Source organism: Passer domesticus, chromosome 1, assembly GCF_036417665.1.
Source record: "Passer domesticus isolate bPasDom1 chromosome 1, bPasDom1.hap1, whole genome shotgun sequence".
Classification (NCBI taxonomy): domain Eukaryota; kingdom Metazoa; phylum Chordata; class Aves; order Passeriformes; family Passeridae; genus Passer; species Passer domesticus.
Window position 1 is genome coordinate 160067821 of NC_087474.1, and position 17373 is coordinate 160085193.

Below are 17373 nucleotides of genomic sequence, written 5' to 3' on the forward strand. Positions count from 1 at the left end.
ATGATTCTACAAAACAGGATTTCTGAGGAAGACTCAGAATTCTGTTTTTCATTATAAATTCTGCTTACTGCTGGTGCATAATGTGGATTTTATTTAATGGGAGCAAGAGAATCATGGAATTACAGGATGGAAGGGACATTTCAACCCCCTTCCATAGGCAGGCCACCTTCCACTAGACCAGGCTGCTCAGACTGCCATCCAGCCTGTTCTTGATTATTAATTAGCATGCAGTCAATATTTTCAATCTGATTATCCATCTCCATTTCTCAAAACTTTTTAAAAGCTGGCACAATTATCCTGTTTTGCAGGCAGGGAAAACAAGGTACAGACAAGTGATTTGGTAACTCAGAACTTGGTGATAAATCCTTGGCAAATTTCTCCCCTTCTCTGAAGCATTTTTGTCTCTTTTTGATTCTCCTTTTCCTCCTAGGCTACCTCTTCCCACGGGTAATGGGATGATAGCCTCTCACTCCATTGAGAAATGTAACAAAAATCATGGAATCATGAAAATTTAGGTTGGAAAAGACCTCTAAGACCATCAAGTCCAACCATTCCCCAGCACTGCCAAGGCCACCACTAAACCATGTCTCCATGTGCCACATCCACATGGCTTTTAAATCCCTGCCAGAATGGTGATTCCACAGCTTCCCTGGGAAGTCTGTTCCAATGATTTCTATCACTGCATCAAGTTTGATTTGCATCAAAAAAAAGTAAGAAAGACAGGTCTGGAAATAAAAAAATACAGGTCTAGGTTGGAAAAAAATACCACAGATGAGCTTTAAAAATATCAAATACCCATGCAAATGGCTTCAGGTTTGTGATGTGACATAGATCAGAAATACATCTGTGGAGAGGAAAATTTATGCTGAGATATTTTATCTCCTAGCTGGGTTCTTTCCACTTTCCTCCAAATCAGTGAGTTAGGCAGACTGGAGGGATTTTCTGCCAAAAAGAATTACCGGTTAAAGAATTTCTTGGAATGAAAAAGAGCAAGGAATTAGACGACCCCTCCCAAGGAGCTGCCAGTCAAAGATCCATGGAGCAAACAGGACACTGCTATTATGAGGAAAACTGTCAGGAGGGGTGGTGGATTAGAGGTGTTTGAGGTGTTTCAGCCGTGTTAGGAGTTAATGAATTCCCTACAAAAACAGGCAAAAGCCTCTCTGATCCTGCTTTATTGATTTCTTCCCATTAAAAACAAGCAGGTCATGGCCCAGTCAAGACCAACCAAAATAGGATTGGGGCAAGAGTTGGAGTGTGGAATTCCTGCTGTTGAATTAAAACTGAGTCTTTGACACACAGGCAGCAGCAAATGATTCAGTTTAGCTCAGCTTTCCACAGCAGCTTCATTCAGCTTCATTTCCCAGGTTTTTAAAGGAGAGGGGTTCTCATTTCCCACATGCTCACACAGTTTGGAGGTTCCTCTCCCAGAATAATGGAGTTAAAGTAGGGCAGGAGGAAGAGAGGAAATAGAGACAGCCCTTGCTCTTTCCTGAACATCTGCTGTTAGTTCAAATTCCATCAGTAAAAAGGGTTAAACACTGGTCATATATTTTTATCAATAAGTTAAACAATCCTGCGAGGAGTTTCAGATGCTCATTTCAATGCCATTGTTCTGTTAGAAAAGCTCATGCCAAAAATCTTATCCCCCTGTGCTCTTATCAATCACAGGCCAGGAGTGAATATGGGTCAGAGATCATTCCCAGCAATCAGTATTTTCCTCATTTGGGAAAGCAGGAGAGTTGAATATTGGGAAATAATATCACTCTGTGCCAGCTGGCAGAGGCCCCAAGGAATGGTCCTTAAGAAATTTTGATTTTCTTACATGGATTGGGTCCCTCATGCCAGTGCCCTCCTCGGTCTGGCTGGAAACTTTCAGATCCCTCTGCTCTCCCGCTCTCACTCTCCACAGTGCCCATGTTCTCCCTATTCCATTGAGAAAAAACCTCTTTTACTGAGTTTTCTGAAAGAATTTTCCTGCCCTAAACTCCACTGATGAAAAAGGGAGCAGGAACCCTGGCTGGGTTGACCTGCCTGGGGGACAGAAACCTGAATTTCAGACAGGGAAATGTATTGATCCATAATCAATCACTATTCTTGGATGATGAGATACATTTCTTCTCTCTGACTGAGATGATCATGGAATCAGCAAATGGTTTGGGTGGGAATGGACCTTAAATATCCTTGAGTTCCAACCCCCAATGCCAATGGCATCTGGCTTGTGTCACCAATGTGTGGCCACAGGACCAGGGCAGGGATTGTCCCTCTGTGCTGGCCACTGGTGAGGGCACAGCTCAGGTCTTGTGTCCAGCTCTGGGTTCCTCATGACAAGAAGGACATTGAGGGGATGGAGCAAGTTGAGGGAAGGGAATGGAGCTGGAAAAGGGTCTGGAGCACCAGGAGCAGCTGAGGGAGCTGGGGGAGCTCAGCCTGGAGAAAAGGAGGCTCAGGAGGAACTTTCTGGCTCTCCACAACTCCCTGACAGGAGGTGGATCCAGGTGGGAATCAGGCTCTGCTCCCAAAGAATAAGGAATAGGACAGGAGGAAACAGCCTCAAGCTGCACGAGGGGAGATTCAGGTTGGACATCAGGAGGAATTTCTTCACGAAATGAGTAGTCAGGCATTGGAAGGAGCTGCCCAGGGAGGTTTGGAGTCCCCATCCCTGGAAGTGTTCAAGGAACGCCTGGATGTGGCACTCAGTGCCCTGGGCTGGGTGACAAGGTGGGGATCAATCACAGGTTGGACTCGATCTTGGAGGTCTTTTCCAACCTCAACCATTCCATGATATCCTGGGTGCCTCTGAAATAACATCTGAAGGTTTTACAGGAGTTCAGTCTATTTAGTAGGAAGAAAATCCACTCTCTCTCTTCTGGAGCCTTTTATAGCAAGGATGGTAAGGAGCCAAATTCCAGATGCATCAGAATAATCTGCCTGCACAGCTCATTTCTTTCAAGGTATTTTAGATCCCATTTGTCATCCTGGTATCTGAGCTGAGTATCTGGAGCTGGCTGCAAAGCCTCAGCCAAGCATTAATTCCAGGTTTTAACTCATTTTCCTAGGAGCTGCAACATTAAAATGAGCTTGAAACACTTTTCCTTAGCTGACTCAGTTTTTGGGTGCTCTGATCAGAGAAGCATTCGATCTTTTTAAGGATGTTATTTCTGCTTTAAAGTGTATCTGATTGGGTTGAAAGTCATGATTTGTGTGCAATTTTTTAAACAGAATCATTAAAAGGCAGGAATTTTCATATTGATCCAGAAAAACTTTCCATTCAAATAGGTTTGACTCTTCATTTCTAGTGATCTCTTTATTGTTGGCCCATTTGAGATCACAGAAATATGGGAGGCTTGGGTTGGAATGATGGAGCCCAGGGTGAGGCAGCTGTGTCCTTGCAGCCCCGGGGGAGAGAGATCCACCTGTAACCTGTGAGGATCCCTCACTGGAGCAGGTGGGTGCATGAAGGAGGCTGTGACCCCATGGGAAGCCAGAGCTGGAGCAGGGTCCTGGCAGGACCTGCATCCCCATGGAGAGAGAAGCCCAAACTGGAGCAGGTTTGCTGGCAGGACTTTTGATCCCATGGACAACCCAGGCTGAAGAAGCTGGACCAGCCTCTTCCCAAAGGACTGACCCCTTTGGAGAGATCCAGACTGGAGCAGCCTTTTCTGAAGGATGGGATCCATGGAAGGGATCCACACTGGATCAGTTTGTGCAGAACTGTAGGAAAGAACCACATTAGACATTTGTAGAGGACTTTCTCCTGTGGAAAGGATCCCATGATGGAGCAGGGGAAGAGTGTGAGGAGTCCAAGCCCCAACGAGGAAGGAGCAGCACAGACACCATGAATCGACCACAATTCCCATTCTTTGTCCCCTTGCAATACTCCATGGAAAGAGGTAGAAAAATCGGGATTGAAATTGAGCCCAGGAAGACGAGAGGGCTGGGGGGAAGGTGCTTTAAGATTTGTTTTTATTTGCTCATTAACCTACCCTGATTTTCATAGAATTACAGAATATCCTGAGTTGGGAGGGCCCATCAAAATCCAACTCTTGACCTACACAGAAGAGCTCTAAGAATCCCATCATGTGCCTGAGAGCATTGTCCCAGTGTTTTTGTTTGATAATAAATTAAATTAATTTTCCAGAGTAGAGTCTGGCAGTGACAGGAGCTCATGAGTGATCTCTCCCTGTCCTTATCTCAACCCACAAGCTTTTTATTTCTATATAGTATTGATTATATATATTATATTATATTATATATATATATGTATGTACACATTGTTTATTATATTTTATATATATCTATATGAGGAGAACATTGATAGAGCACCTTAGGTTCATCCAGGACTAACCCACCACAAATATTTAGAAGATCTAAGTGAGTAACGAAAGGCCAAAACTTGGAAAAAAAATGGGTTTGGGTTTTTTTTTTTTTTCAGACCTTTTCCACTCTCGAGGGTGCTCTGAAGCAGGAAAGATTTTTCTCCTTAGCCAAGATTTTTCAACTATGAACTCCTACCTACATCAGGTCCTTGTGGTCATCTTCCAATTCAGGATATTTTATGATTCTGTGATGTCTGAGGAACTTCCATGTACCACCAATGGAATCAGAGCAGGTTTTATGGGCTCTCTGGGACACCTCTTTTCCCATTTTGGGGTAGGATGTGTCTGTTTTGATGACAACTCGCTGCTTTCATCACAGGTCAAGAGCTGAGTGTGAGGTTCAGAGATCACAGAATATTCTCAGTTGGAAGGGACCCACATGGATCATGGAGTCCAACTCCTGGCCCTGCACAGGACAGCCCCAAGAATCCTACCAGGATGAACATCTGAGTTTATAAAATATCTTGGAATTGAAGAGATCAGTGACATCAAAGATCAGTGACACCAAATACCACCTGGAGACAAAAAGCAAAGACAGGTGTGATTTCCCTCAGAAGGCAGTTTTTGAGCTTAAAATTTAATCCCTCAAGGAATGTTCTGCTGGAATATGCAGATGGACATTGTCAGTGTCCCTGGCAGAGCTGTCATCATATTATGTGTAATGTGATTAAGTTTTATTCCAAAGGAATCACATCCTAGATCTGCCCAAGTGTTTCCATGATCTCTCTACAAAGAAATATGTGAAAAAAAGCTGGGATTCCTCAACTGCTGATTCCAACTGATCCTCAAATTTGGTGCTGTGACTCTTCTTTAGAAGGGTTGGAAACTACTGAGGACTTTTGTACCAGAGCAGGGAAGAGATCCTATATTTCCTGGATCCCAGGAAATTATCCAAACCACTGGGCCACACTTCCCTTGCTTCAGGGAAGAAAGTAAAAGTCATTTCCTGGTGAGTAACTGGGGAAAATCCCCAGCACACAGCATCAAAAAGTAAATTTAACAAAAAATACAAAGGGATAATGTGAAGAGCAGCATGAACTCAGCTGCAGGAGCTTGAGATGCATCCCCTCATTCCTGTCTTCCTTCCAAGGAAAGCAGAGTTAGTGGGAGCCAATGAGGCTCGGAGGCATCTCTGCATCTCCCAATTTCTGTTTCTGTGAATTTTTCCAGAGATCTATGTTCTTCCCAGAGATCAGGATTCTGCCAAGAAAAGAGAAGCACCAGAAAAAGGGAAAATCCTCCATGTATTGCCAAGATCCAATCAATTGCTTTGGGAAGGACCTTGGGAACAGTTTCTGGAACCCACTGATAATCATTCCACCAGTTTGGGATATTTTTGCTGGGAATGGCAATCCCCATTCCAGTCAGCCCTTGGCTAGATTTCCAATAAAGAGAATGACTGAAAGAGTTTTTTTCTGTAAATCTTGTGCATTTCCCTCCCATTTCAGGTTCTCTTTCTGGTACTTTCAGGATTTACTGAGTTAATTACTGTGTGTAATTGAGCAACCTGGGAGAACGCAGCAAACCCACGGAGAAGCAGGAAAAGTTCAAAGTTTATCTTTAATTCCACCAGGTTTCTCGTGTATCCAGACTTGTTTTGCTCCATCAGTCCGTTGCTAAATGGAAGGATAAGGCTCTTTATTCCAACCTCACACTTCCCTAACCCCTCAGCAACTCCAACCCCCTCCTTTTAATTATCACTCTAAAAGCAGAGAGCCCACGGTTCCATGAGTCACAAATTATATCTCCCAGCAGTGCATAATGCTCTTTTTTCACACCTACAAAAGGATGAATCATGACAAAATAGAAGGAAAACAAAAAAAAAAATAAATTCAAAATTTCCCTATCGATAGAAGAAGAAGGAAAAAAATCAAGCAAGGTTTACTGGTGGACAGAGCATTTGAAAATAGTTGCTGGTTTTGACTGGGATAATGTTCTTTGTCATAGCTGAATTTTGGAATTGTGCTGGAAGCAGTGTTAATAAACAGGTATGTTTTAGTTGCTGTCCAGCAGTTTAGTTACAAACCCACCAAATTTTCCCACTTTTACCCTTCCAACCCTCCCCTGATCCCACCAGGGCTGAGCAATGTGTGGGACTGACTTGCTGATTGGGGTTAAAACATGAAAAATGAGCAAAAGCCATTTCTTTGGGTTTAAAGTTTGGTTTGGGATGAGTTTTGTCTCTGAAAGTGTCATAGCAAAGAAACAGAGGTTGAAAGTCCCATTCCAGGACTTCCCAGCTGTTCTTTAATTGAGAACAGCAGGAAAAGTTGATGGGAAGGGAAGGGAAGGGAAGGGAAGGGAAGGGAAGGGAAGGGAAGGGAAGGGAAGGGAAGGGAAGGGAAGGGAAGGGAAGGGAAGGGAAGGGAAGGGAAGGGAAGGGAAGGGAAGGGAAGGGAAGGGAAGGGAAGGGAAGGGAAGGGAAGGGAAGGGAAGGGAAGGGAAGGGAAGGGAAGGGAAGGGAAGGGAAGGGAAGGGAAGGGAAGGGAAGGGAAGGGAAGGGAAGGGAAGGGAAGGGAAGGGAAGGGAAGGGAAGGGAAGGGAAGGGAAGGGAAGGGAAGGGAAGGGAAGGGAAGGGAAGGGAAGGGAAGGGAAGGGAAGGGAAGGGAAGGGAAGGGAAGGGAAGGGAAGACAGTGTGTGTGGAAGAGCTGAAGAACTCTTCTCCCAGGCAGGTGGAAGAAGGGAAAGGGCCTCAAGTTGCACCAAAGGAGGTTCAGGTTGGGTAGTAAAAAAAATACCTCACTGAAAGAGGAATTAAACTTTGGAACAGGGAAGAGTTGGAGTCACAATTCCTGTAAGTGTTGAAAAGAAGGATTACATGTGTCACTTTGTGATATGGTTTGGTTGGAGTGGTGGGATTGGGTTGAAGGTTGGATTTGATGATCTTGGAGGTCTTTTCCAACCTTAGCAATTCTATTTTTTTTTTTTTTTAATATGGAAGCAGATCCCAGGGCTTGTGAAGATTATTCAAGGAGGGCACAAGAAGTATTGGAAGCTGGGAATTAATGCAAAGCCAAAAATCATTCAAACAGAAAATGAAGGCACCTGGTATCTCCATTACTGGTAGGAGTTGGGTGGGTAGGAGATCTCTGCTCCAATCTCCTGCTACAGTCAGGGCTGACTTTAGAGGAAAATCAAGTTTTTAAAGGTCTCATTCATCTTGGTGTATCTCAGTCATTCCATACATCCAGGAGATACCCAAGACCAGGTTGGAGCAACCTGGTCTAGTGGAAGGTGTCCCTGCCCATGGAAATGAGATGATCTTTAAGATCTCTTCCCACCCAAACCACTCCTGGGATTCTAGGAATAAATGGAAAACCCCACAGATTCACAGGAACATGCTTCCAAAATATTTCCTTAGGAAAACCATCTCTGGCCATGTCATTGACAGAGGATCATTTGTCCCCCAAGGATGATCTAGGGAATTTTACATGGATGGTTTCATTTCAGTTCCTTTTCATTTTGCAGCTCATAGTCATCCAAAAGGGAGATGTTTCCAGGAACACACACAAGGAAGGAAGATTTCCCTCAGTTTAGGATATTGCCAGATGAATTCCTGCCTGCTGCATTATCCATGGGTGATTAATGAGATCTCAGGAGTGAGGCTTCTGGAGCAGATAAATTTCAGGTAAACAGGTAATCAAACAAACATTAGATGAAAAGGCTGTCAGGATGCAGAGGGATCCATCAGCCCCTGCCAGCTCAGGAAAACAACTCCCCTCAACCAGAAAATGCTGAGGAAGTTGCTGGGAAAGCCAAGCCTTGGAAAGTACAGAAATCAAAAAGGAGATTGCAGAAAAAGCAGAATACAAGCAGTCATTTTCTGTGAGTCTTCAAACAGATGTTTTGCCTTAAACATCGCAGAGTTTTTCCTGGCTTTATATCCTTGTCTTGCTCTGCTTGTTCATCACATCGGCACCTTCCTTTGGGATAGTCTGATGCACTAACACCTGAGGTGTTTCCAGCATCAAAAATTCTGAAAATCACCTTTTTTCCTTCTCCTTCTTTCCTTGTGGGCCCATTTGAGGATTTATTGCTCCTCTATAAGCAAGGAAATGAACATCCAAACCTTCTGAGCACCAATCTTTCCATATCTAAATACACAAGATTGGGACTATAGAATTATTTGAGTTTAAAATCCTTCATTTTAATGCTTTCATTTTTATTGTTTCTAAGAATTTAGCGTGGCTTTGATTTTCAAATCCCAATAACCACATTGGCCAGTAAGCAGGACCCTGATTGTTCATGAAATAATTTCTTATATCAGCTAAAGAAATCAGTGCCAAAGATGTTGAAGGACTTGAACTGCCTTTGGAAGAGCTTGAGCCTGAAATGTGGCAAAAGACAGATGTGGTTACTGAACAAAAATCATCAACATTTTTACAATTTAGTTGCACAGAAAATGTAATTTTAATTCTTGAGAATATTGTCTGGCTTATTGATGTGCTAATGGAGGGAAGAAAATCTCTGGATAACTTTTTTCACACCCCTGGAGATGGTTCCTCTTGGCACTTGGGGATTTTGGTGTTTCCTGGACTGTTTGACTTCATGCAAAAGTGGAACACGCACAAGTCAAAGCCATGAAGTCCATTCCATGATTTCTCCTGGCGCAAGATAATTATTTTCTCTATGGTAACATAGTTGGAAGAGGAAAAGTGGGGAAATACTCTTTCACTCCCAGGATACTGTCCTAGGAATCATGAACAATGAGCTCCTGGATTTGGAGTCAAAGAAGGGAACAGCTTCTGGCCAGATTTCTGTGGGGATTCTGAAACTCAGTTTGTCAGCAGAAATCAGATTTTTTTGAGAAGAAAGGTTGGATCAACTCCTCAAATAAACTTCAGGAAAACTGCCCACATTCCTGACTCCTGTTTGGTTTCTGGATCCGTCTTCATTGGATCTTGCCAGCAGACATATGGTGGTGGACAGACATTTTCTCATCCTGGTTTTCCAGGGAAAAAAGAAATATCAGCCATTAAGTGCCACCTGAAATCCAGTCATTATTGGTGACAGGATGAAGGGAATGGCTTCCAGGTGAAAGGGAACAGGTTTTGGTGGGATGTTGGGAATAAATTATTCATCCTGAGGGTGGTAAGGGCCTGGAACAGGTTTCCCAGAGAAGTTGTGGATGTCCATTTTCCAGGGGTTGTAGAGCTGTTGGATCTGGGTAACACAAAAAGTGGAAAGAGTTTGGACCAATTTAAAAGAAGAATATTTAGAGCTAAAATAACCCAAGGAAATGTGATTTGAGAAGCTTTGAGGATCTGTATTTCTTCCAGCCACTAATTATCCTTGTCTTAGAAAATCCTAATTCTTTGTAAAATTCAGGAAATACAATACTGATATATTAGACCTCCTTGTTAATTAAATAGAACAATGCAAAAATCTCCTTAAGGGATTATCCATGATAAAACATGGGTTTAGCTGGGTTCATGCTCAGAGAGTCTGAGAGAGACCACCAAAGTGAAGTGGTGGGTGTGCAGCTTCAAGAGAAATGGCATTATTTAATCATGGAATTTTTAATTTTGCAGATTAAGGATAATCAGACATCAATTTGGCCACCAATGGCTGGAATGTCACTCCCAGAAGAAGAAAAAAAAAAAAAGAAAACAAGATTAGTCACAGTTATAAAGAATAAAAAGCTAAAAATACCACTTTGGTATTGTTCAGGCAACGTGACTTGAGTCCTGTCTTTGTTGCAGCTTCCCATGAGGGTCTTTATTTCCCATAGGAAAGTGGGAATAATAACATATTCCATATCATATGCCAGGAGGATGCATTGCTCTAAGTTGTCTGAGTTTATCTGTATAAATACAGATATTAAGACATATTAGGAACCATTGTATTTAGTGCTCAAAAATCCTCCTTTGCATTAAAAACATGGACAAAATCCCATTTAAGACTTTGCTTTCTTATCTTCTTCTCCCGGAAAAATCATCTTCCCCCACAGGGAAAAAAAAAATAAAAAAAGAGAACAAAATAGGAGTAGTGATTAGGTTGGATTTTTTTATTTGATATATTTGTTCCTGAGAAAGGAAATCAAATGTAGATGCTCTGTACTTGGAACTGAAAGTGTTGGTTAAAGTAATTATGAGGGGGAAATGTAAAGAAAATAAATGTATTGTGCATGATTAAAAAAAAAAAAAAGTAAAATACAGCATTTTCAAGAAGCTGAGAGCAAGGAATTGGATTTAATATCCCGTCTAAAGCTCAGTCTCAAAATGCAAAATGGGTGATTCTTCTCCAACCTCCTGCTTGCCAGAGGCCAGGGCTGAAATGGGATGCCCAGGCAGCTCCAAAGAAGCAATAAAGGAGCAGCCCCTTGGGGAGGGGGATAAGAAAGAGAGAGACTCTGGAAAAAAAGACAGGAAAATTGTCATGGAATCAGCAAACAATGGCAATAACTGAAGGGAAAGTCAATAAATCCAGCATTGATTTCCTGATGTTCTCTGTGTGCGTAAAATGCTCTGAACTTGGAGTTTTTAATCAGCTGAGCCTCTCAGGCTGGGAAAGGATTTTCCTGCCTGGATAACCCTGGAATTGGAATAACTCAGCATTCAAGGTTTGTATATTGTTTTAGCTCCCACAAGGTTCAGCTGGAAGTGGAGACCTCAACATTTACAGCAGAGAGATCACCTGGGGAAAAAAAAAGAAAAAAGAAAAAAAGAATTGCTGGAACAATATTCAAAGGAGAAATAATTTGCCTTGTGCCCCAAACTCATCAGTTTGGGTTCAATTTATAGAATAACTCCTCTCCTGACTGACAAAAAGCTCACAGGTCTTTCTTTTGCTCTCTTTTTACAGCCAAAGGGGAGCTGAAGAGTACCAGGCTGAAAAAAATGAAAATCATTTTCTGAGCCTAATGAAATCTTGCAGCAATGAATTGAGAAAAGGGACGCTCCAAACAGGGGCTTTCTGGAAAAATGTTTCTGATATCTGGTAAGAAATATTATGAATTTTTCAGCCAGCCACAGAAGCTCGGGAATTACCACTGGCCACTGAGCAAATTCCAAAAGTGTAGCCTAAATCTTGTTGACTTATTTATAGCTCTCCGTAAAAACAGAGTGGGATTTCACACTTTAATACACTGAAAATCCACTCTATAACAACTGTGTTATTGTAATGTTCTTTTCCAGCTTTTACTGTGGCTTTTTAAGGGCCCACATGGATCAGAGGGCCAGTAAAGTGGGATAAACTGGTGTACACTCCCTATGTACTCCATGTGCTGGCAGAACAACACACTGGGATTATTTTTTCCCCCCAAATTATGTCTTTAAAGTGTGAGGGTCACAACTTGTTACCACTGTGTCACCTTGCAAACAATTAAAATAAAATATTTTGAGTGGTCTGGTACCATGATCCGGGGGGAAAAAACAAACAAAAAAAACCACAAACAAAACAAAACAAAACAAAACAAAATAAAACCACATTCTTATGAACATTAGCAGATTCAGTGGATTTCAGAGTTTGTGTTCATGTTTTCCATAAGGAAATTTCCTGACTCCATCTCCTTCCTGGGAATTAGGTTTGCACCAATCAGTCTTTTATATTTTTCCAACTAATCTCCCCAACCTATAGCCCATTTAAACCGTCCCACACCCTGCAGGAGTGAGGGTTGATTGTTGGGTTTTATTTGTTTCGTGGCACCCCAATGTCCAACAAATCATTTACAGAGCTCAGCCTCCATAAAACTGGGATCCCTCACCTTGTAACACAGGAAGGAACTTAAGGAAAAGTAAAAATTAGGGTTGTTACACTGAAGATAACTCAGAAATTCAGTGTCCTCAATGAACATTTTATTTTATCCTCTTAGATTTACACCCAGTATTATTCCCTTTGCTTTCCTTCAGGAGATGATTTCTTTGCACATATGTGGACAATATATAAACATAAATCACCTCTTCCTGTGCAGACAGGGAGTTATGATGCTGCTGAGCTGCTGTTGAAGAACAAGGAATATTGGAGAGAGATACTGAGTGGATTTAGATGGGATATTGGGAAGAAATTCTTCCCTGTGAGTCTGGGGAGGCCCTGGAGTAGAAATCCCAGAGAAGCTGTGGCAGCCCCATCACTGGAACCACTCAAGGCCAGGTTGGATGTGGCTTGGAGCAACCTGGGATAATGGAAGGTCTCCCTGCCCATGGAAAAGGTTGGAATGGGATGATTTTGGAGATCCCTTCCAACCCAACCTATTCTCTATAAGGATCCCTTAAAGTTCTGCTTGTTCCTCTTTCTCACCTGCTCTCAGCAGAGTGAGAATTAGAAGAGTCAAGCAGCAAAGTTCCCCTGCATTAAGAAAAAACAGGCAGCAAGCTGAGGCAGCCAGGCTGTGTCTTTATTCAGGATTTAGAGGCTTCCTTGGCTTTAATCCCTTTGTTGATGGCAGCTGCTCTTCCTTGTCCCTCTCACAGGCATCATTTATTTCCATCATTTCCATCATTTCCATCATTTCCATCATTTCCATCTCTCCTCAAAGGGCCTCTGGATCATGAAGAAATCAGTATCTGTGTACAATTTATCCTGGCACCTCTCAGACCCTAAAAGGAACCAACACCTCTGACTGGAGAGTAAAACTTCCTGAAAAGTTATTCTTTTATCTAAAATCCAGATTCCATCTGGATTTTTTTGTCTCTCCACAATTTGGCTCCATGCACCTTCACTGAGGGAACAGCAGCAGTGCCCCTGTGAAAAATATCCAAGTAATTTCCCTCTCATGATCCCAGTTTCTTCTTGATGATCCCAGTTTCTTCTTTTGGATCTAAAATCCAGATACCAGCCAGGAGGGGAGAGGCTCCATCTTTTCCTATTTCCCTTATACAAACCCTGACAGTTTCTATAAGGGAGATAGGAAAAGATGTGGGAGCCTCTCTCCTCCGGGCTGGTGGGAGGATTGCTCAGAGCCACTTCCAGGTGGAAGGTTCCAGAAGGATTCAGTCCCACTTGCAGGGACGATGATGCACCAGAGCCTTGGAACCAGGAACATCTGTATTTTTTTAGAGCTAAATATCATTTATTACTCATTGATGTGCCTTATGGTCCCCAAGTAACCTCACACAAGTCCTGCATACAAGAGAGAACAGGAAAAAAGGACTTCCAAATAAATTTCAAAGAATTCTAAAGAAATTCCTCCCTGTGAGGGGGTTAAGGCACTGGAAAAGGTTTCCCAGAGAAGTTTTGGCTGCCTCATCCCTGGAAGTGTTCAAGGCCAGGTTGGAGCACCCTGGTCTAGTGCAAGGAATGAGGTGATCTTGAAGATCTCTTCCAAAACCATTCCATGATTCCATGATCCTTGGGGTGGAAAGCTTGTACTGAAACCCCTTCTCTACTGAGAAATAAGTTTTGGTTCATCACCAAAAAAGTTTAAAGAAACTTTTCCTGTCCCCTCTACCCAACAGGTCAAATAAGCTCAACATTTTGCAGTTTGTGCATTTGAAAATGCATAATTTTGTCTGATACAAGGGAAAACACATTCCTGGAAGATGTTTGCTTGAAACAGGCAATAAAAAAAGTGAGAAAAGAAACTATGAGAGTGATGACTGAGTTTGTTCTCTTCCTTGTCATGGTTCAAAATTTCACCTTGGAATTGCAGCAGACCCTGGATTTTCTTTCAGGTCTTTGAACTGGTGGGCAGAAGTGAAGAAAACAATTGGCTCATTAAGTCTTCCACAGATTCCTAATTCCAGTGCCATTTTTTTCTGTATTACCAAGGAAAATTTTTTATTGTTACAGGATGGGGAACCCTCTGCTGACTAAAATGCCCTTTTCTTGTCCCAATGGTTCTCATCAAATATTATCTGTAATTAGATATCAACTCCATGCTGGAGTTGAGCTCTTTCTAGCTTACCCCCAAAGTTCTTCCCTTTTATTCTGATCTGTTTACAGCAGGTGGAGATGGAGAGGAGATTTGGCTGGTGTGAGAAGTACCCAGCACATTATGAAGATGATTCATCCCCATCTTCACTCCAGTGAATATTCCCACATTTCCTTGCACAGCACAACAGCACCAACAGAAAACCAGCAGAAACCTCAGTGTGTCCTGCCTGGAACACTTTTCTTCTGGAGACATGGATTTGCTTTATCCAGAGAAAGGAGTTGAATCCACCCCATGGTTCACTGAGCAGTTGTTGGCCCTAAGGGTAATTGCAGAGGTTTTACTGTGGACTAAAAAAAGTGATTAAACATAACTGCATTAAAATAATCAGCTGCCATCATTAGAGAAACAGGTAATGAATTTATTCCTGTGGCAGCCTGGGGAGATTCTGTACCACAGACAGCTGGAAGGAAAAATTCAAGCAGCCTTTTTTTTCTTCCTCAAATAGATGGGAAAAAGTAAAAACCTTCACAGCATTAAAAGGTGGCTTTTGCTCCTTGTTGGCCACGTCACTGCTGAGCTGAGCACTCTGTGCAAGAATTTGCCAGAAACCCCAGGAATGGCACAGGGAATTGTTATCTGTGCCTGGAAAGCAGCAGAATTCCTTTATTGACTTGAATGGGCTTTGTAAAAATAATGAACGGACAGATGGATTAAGAGAGCACACATGAATGGATGTTTCCATCTGCAGATTAATTATCTCTGGGTAGAGCCCATCATTATCTTGCAACACTTTGTTTTCAGTGCATCCTTTAGGCAAAAACGTTTTTGTGGACCTAATGAATGCTTATTTCCAAAAGAGGAGAGCTGCTGCTCTCTCCACTCCCCTGGCATCTCCTCCCTGCTCTCCTGGGTAGTGCCTGTGCTTGACCCAGAGCTCAAACAAATCTCTCAAACCTCAACAGCTCTTGAGGGACAAAACAAGCAGACAAAACCATTTTAACAAATATCAGTCTTTGGCTGCCAGGGCTGCGTGCTGCAAAAGCCAGAAGGAAAAAAAATCAGTGCAGGTGAAAAAGTGAAAACCATCCAGTGTTGAGACTGGTCACATTTTATGCAAAGGAACAAAAATTTCTCATTTTCTAAAATGGAATTGGGGTATATAGGGAGAAAATCAGCATCCAGAGAAAGTGTCTCTTAAAGGGACAATTTGTTGGTGATGGGAATGGATTTGAACTACAGCAGGGGGAGGTTTGGATGGGATGTTGGAAGAAATTCTTTACTTGGAGGGTAGCAAGGCACTGGCACAGAGAAGTTGTGGCTGCCCCATCCCTGGAAGTGTCCAAGGCCAGGCTGGATGGGGCTTGGAGCATCCTGGGATAGTGGAAGACATTCCTGCCCCCAATGATCTTTTAGGTCTTTTCCAATCCAAAGCATTCCATGATTCTATGATTACATTATTCCATGATCTCAGAAACAGCAGCTTCATTACCAGGACATTTCTCATCCTTAACAAGACTCTTCTTCCCACTTATATTCTATGAGATGTGGGCACGTTGCACCATCAGGCTGATTGGGAGCTAAAAACCCAGGAATAGCCATGAGGAATGTTCAGGAATGTTCAGCTGCCTGAGCCTCTGGATAGACTTACAAAAACCAGATCATTTTCCATTTTCACTGAAACGTCAATTTCTAAATTAGTTGTAGTTTAAAAAGTTCCAACCTGTCTTTTCTTGCTTTAATCAAAATGAGACTGAACTAAAAAATGATTAATCAGTAATACCCTCAATTTTTAACAAAACTACTTCAGTGACAACATATGAAAAATTATAAAAGTTTTAGAATATGCTCCAAAAAATGGGCTATGATCACAATCCTCCAGGAATGTCCAGTTTGCTGCTTCATCCACAGTTTCCAGGATTTTGAATGACTTCCCCTGATAAAATAAAGGAACCTGCTGCCTCCAAGACTAAAATGGAAACCACAGAGAACACACCAAGGATGGAAGTGCTGAAATGATCCCAGGCAACAAATGGCTGGCAAGTGGAAAAACTGACTTCATCCTTCATTTGTGCACATTCCCTGCCTACAAAAACTAACAAAAAATAACTTCATGCTAAGCAGGTCACTTCTTGCCACGGAACTGTGACTCAGCTCCCTGAACATCTTCTAAATCCACAGAAACAATGCTCTGGGAAGTGGAATTTTAGAGATTCTTGGACCAGAATCTTTTAGGAGAGGAAAGATATTGAGGGAAAAGTAGCAGTGATGAATCCGTGATGTGTGATGGGTGTGAGGAGCTGTGTCAGACCCTTGGCACATTTCCAGGTGGATCACACAATCCTGGAGATGCTGCAGAGGATTTTGTAAGGAGGTGGAGAATGGGAGGAGGTGCACATGGGGTAAAACTGATAAAGTCTGATGAGATTTAAATTAAAACAATAAATACATTTCGGCCTCACTGTGTCTCCTTCAGCTGTTGCTTCAGGGATGGTGCTGATTTCCTGCATATTTTGGAGGCTCCACAGAGACTTCTGAGGCATCCAAAATATTGGAGAAAGAACCTCAGAAGACCTTGAGGGATGGATATGTCCAAATTTCCATTAACAAGGAGCAAAAATTAAAATTAAAACCTCAGCAGTAGCTTTTTAATCTCGAAAGTGAAAATTTTGGGTTGAAATTAGGGACATTAATGAAGGAATTTCATCTCCCTGAAGTTCTTCTCAGAATGGGATAAAAGGAAATTCAGGACAAGGGAGGAAAGAACATCTGATAGATCTGGGAGGGTGGTGAGGCCATGGAATTCCCAGAGAAGGTGTGGCTGCCCCATCCCTGGAAGTGCCGAAGGCCATGTTGGTCGGGGCTTTGAGCAACCTGGGACTGTGGAAGGTGTCCCCGCCCATCTTGAAGATCTTTTCCAACCCAAACCATTCTATAATTCCATGCTACAAATCCCATGGGATAAAATAACAAAACAAAACAAAAAAAAATTGCAGCAATTAACAATGTTCCCTGACATTTTTTAATTTACTGTTGCCGACAAAGTCAGTGTGGAACAGGTCATGAATTAACAGCAGCTCTGTTTATGAAGGAGGGGGGAATATCAGTGGCATGAAATGTGTGGCAAACATTAAAGTGCTCATCCTGCCTCACAAACACCTCAAAATGAGGTTTCTCAGTCT